The sequence below is a fragment of the Lissotriton vulgaris genome, chromosome 9 (genome assembly GCF_964263255.1).
Source record: "Lissotriton vulgaris chromosome 9, aLisVul1.2, whole genome shotgun sequence".
Taxonomy (NCBI): domain Eukaryota; kingdom Metazoa; phylum Chordata; class Amphibia; order Caudata; family Salamandridae; genus Lissotriton; species Lissotriton vulgaris.
Window position 1 is genome coordinate 1,148,088,056 of NC_141697.1, and position 22,433 is coordinate 1,148,110,488.

The window sequence follows — 22,433 nt, forward strand, 5'->3', positions numbered from 1 at the left end:
CGTATTTTGAGGCAGTGGACGCGCATTAATCTTTTTATCAATGCTAGAATATTCTTTAGGGCTCTGTACTTCCGCAGTGTGAACAGTCGGATGCCTCTTGTTATTATCTGTAATCAATGTCTTACTCGGTCGCCTGGTTGTGCCCAATTCACCATGCCCTGGGACAACACCTTCCACTAATCCCCAGAACACTCAGCGACATACACCTGGACCCCGACATGGACTGGCATATCTTCAATGGTGGACAATACCACAGCACTCCTGCAGTCGGTGTCAAAAGACAACATTAAAGGAGATGATGACAAGATGTCGACGTTTCGGTCTTTGCTGTATTCATCAATAAGACCATCATCAGGACGATGTTTATTCAGATGCTGTAAAGAACTCCCTACATAAAACAATAAATTTACATTATAAACAAAATATTATTAAAATTGTTTCATAACCATAAGAAACTCTGAGAATATATAATACATGCATTAGATTTTTAGAGGGTATTTACCCCTTCCAGGTAATACCTCCTATATAATTAAAATCAATTTTAAGTCAATATGGCTAAATTTCCTTTTAGTGGGTATTTGACATATATATTTGTTTCGTCAATCCACATAGGAAAGTTGTCACTTGAAAGGCAAAACCCTAACTTTCATTTTTTAATGGAGTTTTGTTCAACTGAAAATCAATTTCACAACATTACTAACTTTCTTTGTCGAGTTTAAACAATTAATAGACAATAGTAATGTGAGCATATTTTATCTCATATTTTAAGATGTTCGTCAGGATAAACAAACAAAGGCTCTTATTTTACCAACTCTATTATGGGGAGTCGTGTATCTCAAAATTCATAGATTAATGGACATAAACAACACATCTTGAGGGCAATTCAATGATTAAATAATGGTCATTTGATGCGAATGTTTGTCTAAGGATGAGTACTCTTTGAGATCACATTGTCAGGAACAGAAATAGGATTTCATTCTATTCGGTCTATATAGAGATAGCTATTTAAACGGAAAACTCTGGACACAGGTGGAAACAGGATTCGATACATTTCACTATATACAGAATGACCTATGAGCAGGCACAACTTTAAATCGCAATTAAACAAACAAATATTTCAAAAGAAAGTGAATTCAAACAAGTAAGTGCAATCGACTTGTCATTTTAAATATCCCTCACATTGCAACAAAAATTGCCTCTGATGGAAAGCTAATGGTTTGTTTGTCTATACTTACGGATGTATAAATTAAAAAACTAAAAAACATACCTTTAAAGTTACAAGGGGAACCGTGTCAGTTGATATAGGCGGTACACATTAAAATTCTAAAGGAAGAAAAAGGTTCTATTAACCTCAGGAACAGTGTGAATAATAAAACACATTTATATTCTGGGTGTGATGCCTACCTTGCAGGAAGATTTAAGATGGATGTAAAACCACATCTGTTGATCCAAGAAAACTGGCTATACAGTCCAGTCGTGGGAGTGTTTGATTCTTTCTGAAAGGAGTTAGCAAATTATTCAGAAAAGGAATTCGGTTTAATTGGCAATAAAGATATGGATGTATTTTATCCAATATGGTTAGCTTTAGCCAGTTTAGTTGGCTGTTGTGAGAATTTAAAACCTGAACTCGGTGACTATTTCGCATATACATCGCGTAAATAGAGGTGGAATTAGACAAACGGTGTTTAACACAGCGTCATCTACAAATCACTGGTTAAAGTAAAGCTAGCAAAACTGAGTTGAAGGGATCTTTTAAAAGGAATTGGTAACTGCTAGCGCATTTACAAACAGATTAGTTGATGCTAGCGCGTTTATCTACTATTCCTTCGGAAGTTAAATTAATGCTACTTCACGGCGTCTAGCATTTAAGTCTAGCAGAGACGGCTGCATTTACTTTATGAAATAACTCCAGCGGCAAAATTGTATCCCCGTGGGTTCGTCTATATAGTTTGACAGAACCGGGGGTAGGAAATTTTATAGTGAATGACCCGGAAGTTCAATGTTCTTCGTAGCCGAATTTGTTCACTGAATGCCTCGCAACTTTTGATACGGATATTGTGGAGGGTCATAAACCATCTCATAGATTATGGGGGCAGAACTCTACGGATCTAATTAGAATTTTTAATGATGAATGATGGTATTCGACCGGAAGTATTAGCTGTTGTCTATACATAAGACGGTGGCCATCTTGGAACGGGATATGGAATATTGAGTAAGATTTATATTCACGTACAGGGTAGCCGAAATATGTCTGAGGTATCAACCAACGCATACATTCTGAGGAAAGTGCTCTATGACTCAAACTACAGTTTTTTAGTGCTTAAAAATACCAAAACGAAAATAGTAGCTCTCGTCTTTGAATGGAATGGTGGCCATCTTGGATAGGAATAAGTAATCTCAAATGAGAATAGTTCTCCGGAATATAACTAAACTAATCTATTATTTGAGACATAGTAATTATAGATTAGTTATTGGGACATAGTGCATGGTTATTGAAAATAGTAGCATTGCAACTGATTATCCAAATAGAAATGGGGATTAGTCCAGAAATTCAAATGACAAGACGACTACACCACACAATTCCATTTATCATCCTAACCTAACATTTAGGAAAACAGCAAAACATGCAATAGTTTTAAACATAGCAGTGTTCTGAATGTATGTATGGTGAAAACCAAATTGGATGTAGATATTACTGGAACTTCTAACTGAGGCACGCCAAAGCGTGCCATTCTGTGTAAGAGTTTAAACCCGTTTTTACTGAGTCTGCCAGACAAATCCACCGTTGTTCCTTAAGAGTCAGTATATGGTCCACATTTGGTTGTCTGATGGTAGGCTTGATAACTTCAACCACCCACCAGTGAAGCTCATTCTCACTGTGTTTTTTGATAGAGTAGTGTTCAACCAATGGAGCATTTTCGGTGTGACAACGAATTCTAGATTGATGTTGGAGAATTCTTTTTTTGATTGGCTGGGTAGTCTTGCCAAAATATCTGAGACCACACGGGCATTGGATGCAGTATACGACATTCGTCGTATTGCAGTTTGAAAAATTTCTGAGTTTAAAACTTTTATTGTTCAGATCGAACTGCTTCATGTTAGTGGTAGTATTAAAGGCTGCACAATGATTGCATTTGTAATGTCCCTGTAAGGGACTCAGTTGTCGCATGTTGTCCACTAGATCAGAGTCTTTGTTATTTTTATATGCGTGGACTAGCCTGTCTCTTAGATTTCTGGCCCTCTTAAAGGCAAAAAGTGGCTTGTCAGTTAATTCTGGTAGGTCAGAGAGTAGAGACCAGTTTTTGGAGATCACTTTTTTGATTGAGTTGCTAGATGTGCCAAAGGTTGTGACACATACTAGTTTAGGTTCAGTATTTTTAACTTTAACTTGTAGTATTGATTCCCGGTTATTATACCAGGCCCGCTTAAGGGACTATTTCAGTAGCCTGTTGGGATAACCACGGGAGAGCAGTTTTTGTTTGAGTACCTGAGCTTCTTTAAAATAGTCAATCCTTCTTGTGCAGTTTCTGCGCAAACGTAAAAACTGCCCAAAGGGCAAACCATCGCGCAAGGCTTTGGGGTGACAGCTGTTGTATTTTAAAAGAGTGTTTTTCGCCGTGGGTTTAGTAAATAAGGTTGTAAATAAGGTACTTTCTTCTGTGACTTTAATGGAGATATCCAAAAAATCAATACTCAAGTTATCTGAGACCAAGGTAAACTGTAAATTGGGATTTTTTGTATTAATCCAATCGTGAAATTTCTTCAGATCTGAAGAAGTGCCATGCCAAATAAAGAAAATGTCATCTATGTAATGCAGCCAACATCTAAGGTTGGCTGCGAAGGGATTGTTAATATCATAGATGAACTTATCTTCGAAATTGGACAGGTAGATATTTGCTATGTCGGGCGCAAAAACTGCGCCCATGGCTACTCCTTTCTGTTGTTGGTAGAAAGTTTTTTTGTGAATAAAGAAATTTTCACAAAGAGGTATTCGCAGACAGTCTATAATAAAGTCAGATGGAACTTGATGGGGTCTATTTCTATTTTCCAGCAATGATAGTAAGATGTTTAAGGCTTCCTCTTGAGGGATGTTAGTATATAGACTCTCAATGTCCATACATACCAAGAGTTCGGCGTTGCTATCAAACGGGATATTCTCGACTTTGTTAATTACTGCCATAGTATCCCTGATGTAGTTTTTGTTTTCTGTGGCAAAGGAGCGGATGAAGAAATCTGCATATTGTGCCAGGGGCTTGAGGATGGAATTGCACCCTGACACAATAGGACGCCCAGGGGGACTGGTTAGGTTCTTATGGATTTTAGGCAGTATGTATATTGCCGGGACTGTGGGAGCTTTATTGATTAAAAAAGCTGCCTCTTTGTCATTCAACCATCCACCATTGACACCTGTTATTGATAGGTCTCGAATTTTTGTTTCTAGTTGTGTCGTTGGATTACATGATAGTCTTTGATAATTCAATACTACTGAAAGTTGTTTCTCTAGTTCCAGATCATATGCTTTCTCGTCCCAGAGAACTATCCCTCCGCCTTTATCGGCCGGTTTCAGGATAGTATCTGGGAGGGATTGTAAATGTAGAAGGGCTTGTTGTTGTGATTTGTTGAGATTGTAAGGGACCCATTTAGGGTGTCTGAATAGGTGTTCAATCTCAGTCATCACCACATTTTCAAATGTGATGATTTCTTTGGCAATCAGATTATTAGTTGGAAAAACGTTTTAGGCCGGGCGTAGCCCAGTCACATCAACCGTTTGGATTGAATTTCTGTTGGCAAAGAAATTTTTGAGGCGCACCATTCTAAAGAACTTATACAGTTCTAATTTGGTTGAGAATAATTCATTTTTATGAGTTGGAACAAAGGACAAACCTTGTGAAAGAACAAATATCTCATCAGGAGAGAGAAGGTGTGAGGATAGATTGAAGATTGGTACACTTACGTTCTCTTCTACCACTCGTAATATTGGTTCCGGGTTCGTCTGTACCCTGGGGTATAGTTGTTGCGGCCCCATCCTCTGCGCGATTGTCTCTGTTGGCCTCGGACTGGTTGACCTTGTCCTCTCTGGCCCTGTCCTAAAAAAGGCTGTCTGGAGGTAGATGGTTGTTCTTGTCCACCTCTTTGTTGATAATCAGGACCAGTCTCGTTTTCTGAGTCAGAATCAGTACCTGAGAAAGTGACCCTCTTTTGGTGGCTACGAAAGGGACCTTGTTGTTGCCCTTGTGGTTGGTAGAAATCTTTGTTAAGATAGGGATAGTTCCTTTCTTTGTTATATCTCTTAATATCTAGTTGGAGTTTAGATGTCTTTTTTTGTTGATTGAAGGTTTCAAAATCTTTGATAGTTAGAGATATTTTGTCTAGAAGAGCCTTAGCGTTCACAATATTGGAATCTGAATTGATTTTCTGTTCTAATGCTTCAATGTCTTTGACAAGGCTTTTGATGTGTTTTAAGACTGTCTCTATGCTCAGCACCATCCAGGTGCGTGAGCATTTGTTTGAAGCGAAACTGAAGTGCAGCTTAAAGTCTTCGTCTTCAGTGAAAATGATTGGGATGTTTCTTATCTGGAGACCGGTGCGGATGATGTTAGCGTTGAGGCACTCTGTGAGAAACTTAGCATGCAATTCTGTGTGTACCAGTTTCTTACGCAATCTTTCTAACTGATTGAGATCAGATTCACACGGTAGTGGGGCTGAGGGCCCTTTGGTTCCCAAGAGTGATGGACCCGAAGAAATTTTGAGGATGTATTCATCTGTATAAGATAGAGTCTCGGCTTCAGACATATGTGTTGCCGAGTGACCGAAAATTAAAGAAAAAGGAGACCAACAGTCTCGCTGTTTGGAACACCACTTAAGAAAGTGACCCGCTGCAGATAAATACCTGCGCCAATACAGTATTTTTGTCAGTGGAAAACCCAATCAACCCTTGTAGGCTTGGGCAATATGTAGTTCAAGACACAGGGTGCTACAAGGGACTTGTTTTGAAGTTATTTTCTATGAATTGTTGAGTGGTATCACAGTAACACACTCCGTAGTATCAAAGGGATATCAATCTTATTCGACAAAACATCAAATTATGGAAGGTTGGAAGAAATACAGAGCAAAAAAGGTTATATTTCAAATTAATTCTTTACTTGAGGAAAATTATGGGAGATGTATATAAACAAATCAATTGAAGCAAAAAAAGTCATGAACAAAGATAGACAATGTTTTTTCTATAGTTCATAACATTATGCATCAACTCCGGCTGAATCAAGCAAACAACCCAAATTATACAATAAAAAGTGACTGTAAGTCGGTGTCAAAAGACAACATTAAAGGAGATGATGACAAGATGTCGACGTTTCGGTCTTTGCTGTATTCATCAATAAGACCATCATCAGGACGATGTTTATTCAGATGCTGTAAAGAACTCCCTACATAAAACAATAAATTTACATTATAAACAAAATATTATTAAAATTGTTTCATAACCATAAGAAACTCTGAGAATATATAATACATGCATTAGATTTTTAGAGGGTATTTACCCCTTCCTGGTAATACCTCCTATATAATTAAAATCAATTTTAAGTCAATATGACTAAATTTCATTTTAGTGGGTATTTGACATATATATTTGTTTCGTCAATCCACATAGGAAAGTTGTCACTTGAAAGGCAAAACCCTAACTTTCATTTTTTAATGGAGTTTTGTTCAACTGAAAATCAATTTCACAACATTACTAACTTTCTTTGTCGAGTTTAAACAATTAATAGACAATAGTAATGTGAGCATATTTTATCTCATATTTGAAGATGTTCGTCTGGATAAACAAACAAAGGCTCTTATTTTACCAACTCTATTATGGGGAGTCGTGTATCTCAAAATTCATAGATTAATGGACATAAACAACACATCTTGAGGGCAATTCAGTGATTAAATAATGGTCATTTGATGCGAATATTTGTCTAAGGATGAGTACTCTTTGAGATCACATTGTCAGGAACAGAAACAGGATTTCATTCTATTCGGTCTATATAGAGATAGCTATTTAAACGGAAAACTCTGGACACAGGTGGAAACAGGATTCGATACATTTCACTATATACAGAATGACCTATGAGCAGGCACAACTTTAAATCGCAATTAAACAAACAAATATTTCAAGAGAAAGTAAATTCAAACAAGTAAGTGCAATCGACTTGTCATTTTAAATATCCCTCACATTGCAACAAAAATTGCCTCTGATGGAAAGCTAATGGTTTGTTTGTCTATACTTAAGGATGTATAAATTAAAAAACTAAAAAACATACCTTTAAAGTTACAAGGGGAACCGTGTCAGTTGATATAGGCGGTACACATTAAAATTCTAAAGGAAGAAAAAGGTTCTATTAACCTCAGGAGCAGTGTGAATATTAAAACACATTTATATTCTGGTTGTGATGCCTACCTTGCAGGAAGATTTAAGATGGATGTAAAACCACATCTGTTGATCCAAGAAAACTGGCTATACAGTACAGTCGTGGGAGTGTTCGATTCTGTCTGAAAGGAGTTAGCAAATTATTCAGAAATGGAATTTGGTTTAATTGGCAATAAAGATATGGATGTATTTTATCCAATATGGTTAGCTTTAGCCAGTTTAGTTGGCTGTTGTGAGAATTTAAAACCTGAACGCGGTGAATATTTCACAAATACATCGTGTAAATAGAGGTGGAATTAGACAAACGGTGTTTAACACAGCGTCATCTACAAATCACTGGTTAAAGTAAAGCTAGCAAAACTGAGTTGAAGGGATCTTTCAAAAGGAATTGGTAACTGCTAGCGCATTTACAAACAGATTAGTTGATGCTAGCGCGTTTATCTACTATTCCTTCGGAAGTTAAATTAATGCTACTTCGCGGCGTCTAGCATTTAAGTCTAGCAGAGACGGCTGCACTTACTTTATGAAATAACTCCAGCGGCAAAATTGTATCCCCGTTGGTTCGTCTATATAGTTTGACAGAACCGGGGGTAGGAACATTTATAGTGAATGACCCGGAAGTTCAATGTTCTTCGTAGCCGAATTTGTTCACTGAATGCCTCGCAACTTTTGATACGGATATTGTGGAGGGTCATAAACCATCTCATAGATTATGGGGGCAGAACTCTATGAATCTAATTAGAATTTTTAATGATGAATGATGGTATTCGACCGGAAGTATTAGCTGTTGTCTATACATAAGACGGTGGCCATCTTGGAACGGTATATGGAATATTGAGTAAGATCAATATTCACGTACATGGTAGCCGAAATATGTCTGAGGTATCAACCAACGCATACATTCTGAGGAAAGTGCTCTATGACTCAAACTACAGTTTTTTAGTGCTTAAAAATACCAAAACGAAAATAGTAGCTCTCGTCTTTGAATGGAATGGTGGCCATCTTGGATAGGGATAAGTAATCTCAAATGAGAATAGTTCTCCGGAATATAACTAAACTAATCTATTATTTGAGACATAGTAATTATAGATTAGTTATTGGGACATAGTGCATGGTTATTGAAAATAGTAGCATTGCAATTGATTATCCAAATAGAAATGGGGATTAGTCCAGAAATTCAAATGACAAGACGACTACACCACACAATTCCATTTATCATCCTAACCTAACATTTAGGAAAACAGCAAAACATGCAATAGTTTTAAACATAACAGTGTACTGAATGTATTTATGGTTAAAACCAAATTGGATGTAGATATTACTGGAACTTTTAACTGAGGCACGCCAAAGCGTGCCATTCTGTGTAAGCGTTTAAACCCGTTTTTACTGAGTCTGCCAGACAAATCCACCGTTGTTCCTTAAGAGACAGTAAATGGTCCACATTTGGTTGTCTGATGGTAGGCTTGATAACTTCAACCACCCACCAGTGAAGCTCATTCTCACTGTGGGGCTGATTCACAGAACTAACTTAAGACAAAACCCTAAACTTACTACTTTTGGTATTCACAGAAGTTAGGATTTTGTCTTAAATTTGTCTTAAAACAGACTTAAGACAAAATCCTAACTTAAGTCTGTCTTAAGTCTGTCTTAAAACAGACTTAAGATAAAATCCTAACTTAAGTCTGTCTTAAGTCTGTCTTAAGTCTGTCTTAAAACAAACTTAAGACAAAATCCTAACTTCTGTGAATACCAAAAGTAGTAAGTTTAGGATTTTGTCTGAAGTCAGTTCTGTGAATCGGGCCCTGTGTTTTTTGATAGAGTAGTGTTCAACCAATGGAGCATTTTCGGTGTGACAACAAATTCTAGATTGATGTTGGAGAATTCTTTTTTTGATTGGCTGGGTAGTCTTGCCAAAATTTCTGAGACCACACGGGCATTGGATGCAGTATACGACATTCGTCGTATTGCAGTTTGAAAAATTTCTGAGTTTAAAACTTTTATTGTTCAGATCGAACTGCTTCATGTTAGTGGTAGTGTTACAGGCTGCACAATGATTGCATTTGTAATGTCCCTGTCAGGGACTCAGTTGTCGCATGTTGTCCACTAGATCAGAGTCTTTGTTGTTTTTATATGCGTGGACTAGCCTGTCTCTTAGAATTCTGGCCCTCTTAAAGGCAAAAAGTGGCTTGTCAGTTAATTCTGGTAGGTCTGAGAGTAGAGACCAGTTTTTGGAGATCACTTTTTTGATTGAGTTGCTAGATGTGCCAAAGGTTGTGACACATACTAGTTTAGGTTAAGTATTTTTAACTTTAACTTGTAGTAGTGATTCTCGGTTATTATACCAGGCCCGCTTAAGGGACTGTTTCAGTAGCCTGTTGGGATAACCTAGGGAGAGCAGTTTTTGTTTGAGTACCTGAGCTTCTTTAAAATAGTCAATCCTTCTTGTGCAGTTTCTGCGCAAACGTAAAAACTGCCCAAAGGGCAAACCATCGCGCAAGGCTTTGGGGTGACAGCTGTTGTATTTTAAAAGAGTGTTTTTTGCCGTGGGCTTAGTAAATAAGGTTGTAAATAAGGTACTTTCTTCTGTGACTTTAATGGAGATATCCAAAAAATCAATACTCAAGTTATCTGAGACCAAGGTAAACTGTAAATTGGGATTTTTTGTATTAATCCAATCGTGAAATTTCTTCAATTCTGAAGAAGTGCCATGCCAAATAAAGAAAATGTCATCTATGTAACGCAGCCACATCTAAGGTTGGCTGCGAAGGGATTGTTAATATCATAGATGAACTTATCTTCGAAATTGGACACGTAGATATTTGCTATGTCGGGCGCAAAAACTGCGCCCATGGCTACTCCTTTCTGTTGTTGGTAGAAAGTTTTTTTGTGAATAAAGAAATTTTCACAAAGAGGTATTCGCAGACAGTCTATAATAAAATCAGATGGAACTTGATGGGGTCTATTTCTATTTTCCAGCAATGATAGTAAGATGTTTAAGGCTTCCTCTTGAGGGATGTTAGTATATAGACTCTCAATGTCCATACATACCAAGAGTTCGGCGTTGCTATCAAACGGGATATTCTCGACTTTGTTAATTACTGCCATAGTATCCCTGATGTAGTTTTTGTTTTCTGTGGCAAAGGGGCGAATGAAGAAATCTGCATATTGTGCCAGGGGCTTGAGGATGGAATTGCACCCTGACACAATAGGACGCCCAGGGGGACTGGTTAGGTTCTTATGGATTTTAGGCAGTATGTATATTGCCGGGACTGGGGGAGCTTTATTGATTAAAAAAGCTGCCTCTTTGTCATTCAACCATCCACCATTGACACCTGTTATTGATAGGTCTCGAATTTTTGTTTCTAGTTGTGTCGTTGGATTACGTGATAGTCTTTGATAATTCTATACTACTGAAAGTTGTTTCTCTAGTTCCAGATCATATGCTTTCTCGTCCCAGAGAACTATCCCTCCGCCTTTATCGACCGGTTTCAGGATAGTATCTGGGAGGGATTGTAAATGTAGAAGGGCTTGTCTTGTTGTTGTGATTTGTTGAGATTGTAAGGGACCCATTTAGGGTGTCTGAATAGGTGTTCAATCTCAGTCATCACCACATTTTCAAATGTGATGATTTCTTTGGCAATCAGATTATTAGTTGGAAAAAAGTTTGAGGCCGGGCGTAGCCCAGTCACATCAACCGTTTGGATTGAATTTCTGTTGGCAAAGAAATTTTTGAGGCGCACCATTCTAAAGAACTTATACAGTTCTAATTTGGTTGAGAATAATTCATTTTTATGAGTTGGAACAAAGGACAAACCTTGTGAAAGAACAAATATCTCATCAGGAGAGAGAAGGTGTGAGGATAGATTGAAGATTGGTACACTTACGTTGTCTTCTACCACTCGTAATATTGGTTCCGGGTTCGTCTGTACCCTGGGGTATAGTTGTTGCGGCCCCATCCTCAACGCGATTGTCTCTGTTGGCCTCGGACTGGTTGACCTTGTCCTCTCTGGCCCTGTCCTAAAAAAGGCTGTCTGGAGGTAGATGGTTGTTCTTGTCCACCTCTTTGTTGATAATCAGGACCAGTCTCGTTTTCTGAGTCAGAATCAGTACCTGAGAAAGTGACCCTCTTTTGGTGGCCACAAAAGGGACCTTGTTGTTGCCCTTGTGGTTGGTAGAAATCTTTGTTAAGATAGGGATAGGTCCTTTCTTTGTTATATCTCTTTATATCTAGTTGGAGTTTAGATGTCTTTTTTGTTGATTGAAGGTTTCAAAGTCTTTGATAGTTAGAGATATTTTGTCTAGAAGTTTAGGGCTCTGTACTTCCGCAGTGTGAACAGTCGGATGCCTCTTGTTATTATCTGTAATCAATGTCTTACTCGGTCGCCTGGCTGTGCCCAATTCATCATGCCCTGGGACAACACCTTCCACTAACCCCCAGAACACTCAGATGACATTTTCTTTATTTGGCATGGCACTTCTTCAGAATTGAAGAAATTTCACGATTGGATTAATACAAAAAAGCCCAATTTACAGTTTACCTTAGTCTCAGATAACTTGAGTATTGAATTTTTGGATATCTCCATTAAAGTCACAGAAGAAAGTACCTTATTTACAACCTTATTTACTAAACCCACGGCGAAAAACACTCTTTTAAAATACAACAGCTGTCACCCCAAAGCCTTGCGCGATGGTTTGCCCTTTGGGCAGTTTTTACGTTTGCACAGAAACTGCACAAGAAGGATTGACTATTTTAACGAAGCACAGGTACTCAAACAAAAACTTCTCTCCCGTGGTTATCCCAACAGGCTACTGAAACAGTCCCTTAAACCAGAATTAACTGACAAGCCACTTTTTGCCTTCAAGAGGGCCAGAAATCTAAGAGACAGGCTAGTCCACGCATATAAAAACAACAAAGACTCTGATCTAGTGGACAACATGCGACAACTCAGTCCCTTACAGGGACATTACAAATGCAATCATTGTGCAGCCTGTAACACTACCACTAACATGAAGCAGTTCGATCTGAACAATAAAAGTTTTAAACTCAGAAATTTTTCAAACTGCAATACGACGAATGTCGTATACTGCATCCAATGCCCGTGTGGTCTCAGATATTTTGGCAAGACTGCCCAGCCAATCAAAAAAAGAATTCTCCAACATCAATCTAGAATTCGTTGTCACACCGAAAATGCTCCATTGGTTGAACACTACTCTATCAAAAAACACAGTGAGAATGAGCTTCACTGGTGGGTGGTTGAAGTTATCAAGCCTACCATCAGACAACCAAATGTGGACCATTTACTGACTCTTAAGGAACAACAGTGGATTTGTCTGGCAGACTCAGTAAAAACGGGTTTAAACTCTTACACAGAATGGCACGCTTTGGCGTGCCTCAGTTAGAAGTTCCAGTAATATCTACATCCAATTTGGTTTTCACCATACATACATTCAGTACACTGTTATGTTTAAAACTATTGCATGTTTTGCTGTTTTCCTAAATGTTAGGTTAGGATGATAAATGGAATTGTGTGGTGTAGTCGTCTTGTCATTTGAATTTCTGGACTAATCCCCATTTCTATTTGGATAATCAATTGCAATGCTACTATTTTCAATAACCATGCACTATGTCCCAATAACTAATCTATAATTACTATGTCTCAAATAATAGATTAGTTTAGTTATATTCAGGAGAACTATTCTCATTTGAGATTACTTATCCCTATCCAAGATGGCCACCATTCCATTCAAAGACGAGAGCTACTATTTTCGTGTTGGTATTTTTAAGCACTAAAAAACTGTAGTTTGAGTCATAGAGCACTTTCCTCAGAATGTATGCGTTGGTTGATACCTCAGACATATTTCGGCTACCCTGTACGTGAATATTGATCTTACTCAATATTCCATATCCCGTTCCAAGATGGCCACCGTCTTATGTATAGACTACAGCTAATACTTCCGGTCGAATACCATCATTCATCATTTAAAATTCTAATTAGATCCATAGAGTTCTGCCCCAATAATCGATGAGATAGTTTATGACCCTCCACAATATCCGTATCAAAAGTTGCGAGGCATTCAGTGAACAAATTCGGCTACGAAGAACATTGAACTTCCGGGTCATTCACTATAAATGTTCCTACACCCGGTTCTGTCAAACTATATAGACGAACCCACGGGGATACAATTTTGCCGCTGGAGTTATTTCATAAAGTAAGTGCAGCCGTCTCTGCTAGACTTAAATGCTAGATGCTGCGAAGTAGCATTAATTTAACTTCTGAAGGAATAGTAGATAAACGCGCTAGAATCAACTAATCTGTTTGTAAATGCGCTAGCAGTTACCAATTCCTTTTAAAAGATCCCTTCAACTCAGTTTTGCTAGCTTTACTTTAACCAGTGATTTGTAGATGACGCTGTGTTAAACACTGTTTGTCTAATTTCACGTCTATTTACGCGATGCATATGTGAAATAGTCACCGCGTTCAGGTTTTAAATTCTCAAAACAGCCAACTAAACTGGCTAAAGCTAACCATATTGGATAAAATACATCCATATCTTTATTGCCAATTAAACCAAATTCCTTTTCTGAATAATTTGCTAACTCCTTTCAGAAAGAATCGAACACTCCCACGACTGGACTGTATAGCCAGTTTTCTTGGATCAACAGGTGTGGTTTTACATCCATCTTAAATCTTCCTGCAAGGTAGGCATCACACCCAGAATATAAATGTGTTTTAATATTCACACTGCTCCTGAGGTTAATAGAACCTTTTTCTTCCTTTAGAATTTTAATGTGTACCACCTATATCAACTGACACGGTTCCCCTTGTAACTTTAAAGGTATGTTTTTTAGTTTTTTAATTTATACATCCTTAAGTATAGACAAACAAACCATTAGCTTTCCATCAGAGGCAATTTTGTTGCATTGTGAGGGATATTTAAAATGACAAGTCGATTGCACTTACTTGTTTGAATTCACTTTCTCTTGAAATATTTGTTTGTTTAATTGCGATTTAAAGTTGTGCCTGCTCATAGGTCATTATGTATATAGTGAAATGTATTGAATCCTGTTTCCACCTGTGTCCAGAGTTTTCCGTTTAAATAGCTATCTCTATATAGACCGAATAGAATGAAATCCTGTTTCTGTTCCTGACAATGTTATCTCAAAGAGTACTCATCCTTAGACAAACATTCGCATCAAATGACCATTATTTAATCATTAAATTGCCCTCAAGATGTGTTGTTTATGTCCATTAATCTATGAATTTTGAGATACACGACTCCCCATAATAGAGTTGGTAAAATAAGAGCCTTTGTTTGTTTATCCAGATGAACATCTTCAAATATGAGATAAAATATGCTCACATTACTATTGTCTATTAATTGTTTAAACTCGACAAAGAAAGTTAGTAATGTTGTGAAATTGATTTTCAGTTGAACAAAACTCCATTAAAAAATGAAAGTTAGGGTTTTGCCTTTCAAGTGACAACTTTCCTATGTGGATTGACGAAAAAAATATATATGTCAAATACCCACTAAAATGAAATTTAGTCATATTGACTTAAAATTGATTTTAATTATATAGGAGGTATTACCAGGAAGGGGTAAATACCCTCTAAAAATCTAATGCATGTATTATATATTCTCAGAGTTTCTTATGGTTTTAAACAATTTTAATAATATTTTGTTTATAATGTAAATTTATTGTTTTATGTAGGGAGTTCTTTACAGCATCTGAATAAACATCGTCCTGATGATGGTCTTATTGATGAATACAGCAAAGACCGAACCGTCGACATCTTGTCATCATCTCCTTTAATGTTGTCTTTTGACACCGACTTACAATCACTTTTTATTGTATAATTTGGGTTGTTTGCTTGATTCAGCCGGAGTTGATGTATAATGTTATGAACTATAGAAAAAACATTGTCTATCTTTGTTCATGACTTTTTTTGCTTCAATTGATTTGTTTATATACATCTCCCATAATTTTCCTCAAGTAAAGAATTAATTTGAAATATAACCTTTTTTGCTCTGTATTTCTTCCAACCTTCCATAAATTGATGTTTTGTCGAATAAAATTGATATCCCTTGGATACTACGGAGTGTGTTACTGTGATACCACTCAACAATTCATAGAAAATAACTTCAAAACAAGTCCCTTGTAGCACCCTGTGTCTTGAACTACATATTGCCCAAGCCTACAAGGGTTGATTGGGTTTTCCCCTGACAAAAATACTGTATTGGCGCAGGTCTTTATCTGCAGCGGGTCACTTTCTTAAGTGGTGTTCCAAACAGCGAGACTGTTGGTCTCGTTTTTCTTTAATTTTCGGTCACTCGGCAACACATATGTCTGAAGCCGAGACTCTATCTTATACAGATGAATACATCCTCAAAATTTCTTTGGGTCCATCACTCTTGGGAACCAAAGGGCCCTCAGCCCCACTACCGTGTGAATCTGATCTCAATCAGTTAGAAAGATTGCGTAAGAAACTGGTACGCACAGAATTGCATGCTAAGTTTCTCACAGACTGCCTCAACGCTAACATCATCCCCACCGGTCTCCAGATAAGAAACATCCCAATCATTTTCACTGAAGACGAAGACTTTAAGCTGCACTTCAGTTTCGCTTCAAACAAATGCTCACGCACCTGGATGGTGCTGAGCATAGAGACAGCCTTAAAACACATCAAAAGCCTTGTCAAAGACATTGAAGCATTAGAACAGAAAATCAATTCAGATTCCAATATTGTGAACGCTAAGGCTCTTCTAGACAAAATATCTCTAACTATCAAAGATTTTGAAACCTTCAATCAACAAAAAAAGACATCTAAACTCCAACTAGATATAAAGAGATATAACAAAGAAAGGACCTATCCCTATCTTAACAAAGATTTCTACCAACCACAAGGGCAACAACAAGGTCCCTTTCGTGGCCACCAAAAGAGGGTCACTTTCTCAGGTACTGATTCTGACTCAGAAAATGAGGCTGGTCCTGATTATCAACAACGAGGTGGACAAGAACAACCATCTACCTCCAGACAGCCTTTTTTAGGACAGGGCCAGAGAGGACAAGGTCAACCAGTCTGAGGCCAACAGAGACAATCGCGCAGAGGATGGGGCCGCAACAACTATACCCCAGGGTACAGACGAACCCGGAACCAATATTACGAGTGGTAGAAGAGAACGTAAGTGTACCAATCTTCAATCTATCCTCACACCTTCTCTCTCCTGATGAGATATTTGTTCTTTCACAAGGTTTGTCCTTTGTTCCAACATATAAAAATGAATTATTCTCAACCAAATTAGAACTGTATAAGTTCTTTAGAACGGTGCGCCTCAAAAATTTCTTTGCCAACAGAAATTCAATCCAAACGGTTGATGTGACTGGGCTACGCCCGGCCTCAAACGTTTTTCCAACTAATAATCTGATTGCCAAAGAAATCATCACATTTGAAAATGTGGTGATGACTGAGATTGAACACCTATTCAGACACCCTAAATGGGTCCCTTACAATCTCAACAAATCACAACAACAAGCCCTTCTACATTTACAATCCCTCCCAGATACTATCCTGAAACCGGCCGATAAAGGCGGAGGGATAGTTCTCTGGGACGAGAAAGCATATGATCTGGAACTAGAGAAACAACTTTCAGTAGTATCGAATTATCAAAGACTATCATGTAATCCAACGACACAACTAGAAACAAAAATTCGAGACCTATCAATAACAGGTGTCAATGGTGGATGGTTGAGTGACAAAGAGGCAGCTTTTTTAATCAATAAAGCTCCCACAGTCCCGGCAATATACATACTGCCTAAAATCCATAAGAACCTAACCAGTCCCCCTGGGCGTCCTATTGTGTCAGGGTGCAATTCCATCCTCAAGCCCCTGGCACAATATGCAGATTTCTTCATCCGCCCCTTTGCCACAGAAAACAAAAACTACATCAGGGATACTGTGGCAGTAATTAACAAAGTCGAGAATATCCCGTTTGATAGCAACGCCGAACTCTTGGTATGTATGGACATTGAGAGTCTATATACTAACATCCCTCAAGAGGAAGCCTTAAACATCTTACTATCATTGCTGGAAAATAGAAATAGACCCCATCAAGTTCCATCTGACTTTATTATAGACTGTCTGCGAATACCTCTTTGTGAAAATTTCTTTATTCACAAAAAAACTTTCTACCAACAACAGAAAGGAGTAGCCATTGGCGCAGTTTTTGCGCCCGACATAGCAAATATCTACGTGTCCAATTTCGAAGATAAGTTCATCTATGATATTAACAATCCCTTCGCAGCCAACCTTAGATGTTGGCTGCGTTACATAGATGACATTTTCCTTATTTGGCATGGCACTTCTTCAGAGTTGAAGAAATTTAACGATTGGATTAATACAAAAAATCCCAATTTACAGTTTACCTTGGTCTCAAATAACTTGAGTATTGATTTTTTGGATATCTCCATTAAAGTCACAGAATAAAGTACCTTATTTACAACCTTATTTACTAAACCCACGGCGAAAAACACTCTTTTAAAATACAACAGCTGTCACCCCAAAGCCTTGCGCGATGGTTTGCCCTTTGGGCAGTTTTTATGTTTGCACAGAAACTGCACAAGAAGGATTGACTATTTTAAAGAAGCTCAGGTACTCAAACAAAATCTGCTCTCCCGTGGTTATCCCAACAGGCTACTGAAACAGTCCCTTAAGCGGGCCTGGTATAATAACCGAGAATCACTACTACAAGTTAAAGTTAAAAATACTGAACCTAAACTAGTATGTGTCACAACCTTTGGCACATCTAGCAACTCAATCAAAAAAGTGATCTCCAAAAACTGGTCTCTACTCTCAGACCTACCAGAATTAACTGACAAGCCACTTTTTGCCTTTAAGAGGGCCAGACATCTAAGAGACAGGCTAGTCCATGCATACAAAAACAACAAAGACTCTGATCTAGTGGACAACATGCGACAACTGAGTCCCTTACAGGGACATTACAAATGCAATCATTGTGCAGCCTGTAACACTACCACTAACATGAAGCAGTTCGATCTGAACAATAAAAGTTTTAAACTCAGAAATTTTTCAAACTGCAATACGACGAATGTCGTATACTGCATCCAATTCCCGTGTGGTCTCATATATTTTGGCAAGACTACCCAGCCAATCAAAAAAAGAATTATCCAACATCAATCTAGAATTCGTTGTCACACCGAAAATGCTCCATTGGTTGAACACTACTCTATCAAAAAACACAGTGAGAATGAGCTTCACTGGTGGGTGGTTAAAGTTATCAAGCCTACCATCAGACAACCAAATGTGGACCATTTACTGACTCTTAAGGAACAACGGTGGATTTGTCTGGCAGACTCAGTAAAAACGGATTTAAACTCTTACACAGAATGGCACGCTTTGGCGTGCCTCAGTTAGAACTTCCAGTAATATCTACATCCAATTTGGTTTTCACCATACATACATTCAGTACACTGTTATGTTTAAAACTATTGCATGTTTTGCTGTTTTCCTAAATGTTAGGTTAGGATGATAAATGGAATTGTGTGGTGTAGTCGTCTTGTCATTTGAATTTCTGGACTAATCCCCATTTCTATTTGGATAATCAATTGCAATGCTACTATTTTCAATAACCATGCACTATGTCCCAATAACTAATCTATAATTACTATGTCTCAAATAATAGATTAGTTTAGTTATATTACTGAGAACTATTCTCATTTGAGATTACTTATCCCTATCCAAGATGGCCACCATTCCATTCAAAGACGAGAGCTAGTATTTTCGTTTTGGTATTTTTAAGCATTAAAAAACTGTAGTTTGAGTCATAGAGCACTTTCCTCAGAATGTATGCGTTGGTTGATACCTCAGACATATTTCGGCTACCCTGTACGTGAATATTGATCTTACTCAATATTCCATATCCCGTTCCAAGATGGCCACCGTCTTATGTATAGACAACAGCTAATACTTCCGGTCGAATACCATCATTCATCATTAAAAATTCTAATTAGATCCATAGAGTTCTGCCCCCATAATCTATGAGATGGTTTATGACCCTCCACAATATCAGTATCAAAAGTTGCGAGGCATTCAGTGAACAAATTCGGCTACGAAGAACATTGAACTTCCGGGTCATTCACTATAAATGTTCCTACCCCCGGTTCTGTCAAACTATATAGACGAACCCACGGGGATACAATTTTGCCGCTGGAGTTATTTCATAAAGTAAGTGCAGCCGTCTCTGCTAGACTTAAATGCTAGACGCCGCGAAGTAGCATTAATTTAACTTCCGAAGGAATAGTAGATAAACGCGCTAGCATCAACTAATCTGTTTGTAAATGCGCTAGCAGTTACCAATTCCTTTTAAAAGATCCCTTCAACTCAGTTTTGCTAGCTTTACTTTAACCAGTGATTTGTAGATGACGCTGTGTTAAACACCGTTTGTCTAATTCCACCTCTATTTACGCAATGTATATGTGAAATAGTCACCGCATTCAGGTTTTAAATTCTCACAACAGCCAACTAAACTGGCTAAAGCTAACCATATTGGATAAAATACATCCATATCTTTATTGCCAATTAAACCGAATTCCTTTTCTGAATAATTTGCTAACTCCTTTCAGAAAGAATCGAACACTCCCACGACTGGACTGTATAGCCAGTTTTCTTGGATCAACAGATGTGGTTTTACATCCATCTTAAATCTTCCTGCAAGGTAGGCATCACACCCAGAATATAAATGTGTTTTAATATTCACACTGCTCCTGAGGTTAATAGAACCTTTTTCTTCCTTTAGAATTTTAATGTGTACCGCCTATATCAACTGACACGGTTCCCCTTGTAACTTTAAAGGTATGTTTTTTAGTTTTTTAATTTATACATCATTAAGTATAGACAAACAAACCATTAGCTTTCCATCAGAGGCAATTTTTGTTGCAATGTGAGGGATATTTAAAATGACAAGTCGATTGCACTTACTTGTTTGAATTCACTTTCTCTTGAAATATTTGTTTGTTTAATTACGATTTAAAGTTGTGCCTGCTCATAGGTCATTCTGTATATAGTGAAATGTATCGAATCCTGTTTCCACCTGTGTCCAGAGTTTTCCGTTTAAATAGCTATCTCTATATAGACCGAATAGAATGAAATCCTGTTTCTGTTCCTGACAATGTGATCTCAAAGAGTACTCATCCTTAGACAAACATTCGCATCAAATGACCATTATTTAATCATTGAATTGCCCTCAAGATGTGTTGTTTATGTCCATTAATCTATGAATTTTGAGATACACGACTCCCCATAATAGAGTTGGTAAAATAAGAGCCTTTGTTTGTTTATCCAGAGGAACATCTTCAAATATGAGATAAAATATGCTCACATTACTATTGTCTATTAATTGTTTAAACTCGACAAAGAAAGTTAGTAATGTTGTGAAATTGATTTTCAGTTGAACAAAACTCCATTAAAAAATGAAAGTTAGGGTTTTGCCTTTCAAGTGACAACTTTCCTATGTGGATTGACGAAACAAATATATATGTCAAATACCCACTAAAATGAAATTTAGTCATATTGACTTAAAATTGATTTTAAATATATAGGAGGTATTACCAGGAAGGGGTAAATACCCTCTAAAAATCTAATGCATGTATTATATATTCTCAGAGTTTCTTATGGTTATGAAACAATTTTAATAATATTTTGTTTATAATGTAAATTTATTGTTTTATGTAGGGAGTTCTTTACAGCATCTGAATGAACATCGTCCTGATGATGGTCTTATTGATGAATACAGCAAAGACCGAAACGTCGACATCTTGTCATCATCTCCTTTAATGTTGTCTTTTGACACCGACTTACAATCACTTTTTATTGTATAATTTGGGTTGTTTGCTTGATTCAGCCGGAGTTGATGTATAATGTTATGAACTATAGAAAAAACATTGTCTATCTTTGTTCATGACTTTTTTTGCTTCAATTGATTTGTTTATATTCATCTCCCATAATTTTCCTCAAGTAAAGAATTCATTTGAAATATAACCTTTTTTGCTCTGTATTTCTTCCAACCTTCCATAAATTGATGTTTTGTCGAAAAAGATTGATATCCCTTGGATACTACGGAGTGTGTTACTGTGATACCACCCAACAATTCATAGAAAATAACTTCAAAACAAGTCCCTTGTAGCACCCTGTGTCTTGAACTACATATTGCCCAAGCCTACAAGGGTTGATTGGGTTTTCCCCTGACAAAAATACTGTATTGGCGCAGGTCTTTATCTGCAGCGGGTCACTTTCTTAAGTGGTGTTCCAAACAGCGAGACTGTTGGTCTCCTTTTTCTTTATTTTCGGTCACTCAGCAACACATATGTCTGAAGCTGAGACTCTATCTTATACAGATGAATACATCCTCACAATTTCTTCGGGTCCATCACTCTTGGGAACCAAAAGGGCCCTCAGCCCCACTACCGTGTGAATCTGATCTCAATCAGTTAGAAAGATTGCGTAAGAAACTGGTACGCACAGAATTGCATGCTAAGTTTCTCACAGACTGCCTCAACGCTAACATCATCCCCACCGGTCTCCAGATAAGAAACATCCCAATCATTTTCACTGAAGACGAAGACTTTAAGCTGCACTTCAGTTTCGCTTCAAACAAATGCTCACGCACCTGGATGGTGCTGAGCATAGAGACAGCTTTAAAACACATCAAAAGCCTTGTCAAAGACATTGAAGCATTAGAACAGAAAATCAATTCAGATTCCAATATTGTGAACGCTAAGGCTCTTCTAGACAAAATATCTCTAACTATCAAAGATTTTGAAACCTTCAATCAACAAAAAAAGACATCTAAACTCCAACTAGATATAAAGAGATATAACAAAGAAAGGACCTATCCCTATCTTAACAAAGATTTCTACCAACCACAAGGGCAACAACAAGGTCCCTTTCGTGGCCACCAAAAGAGGGCCACTTTCTCAGGTACTGATTCTGACTCAGAAAACGAG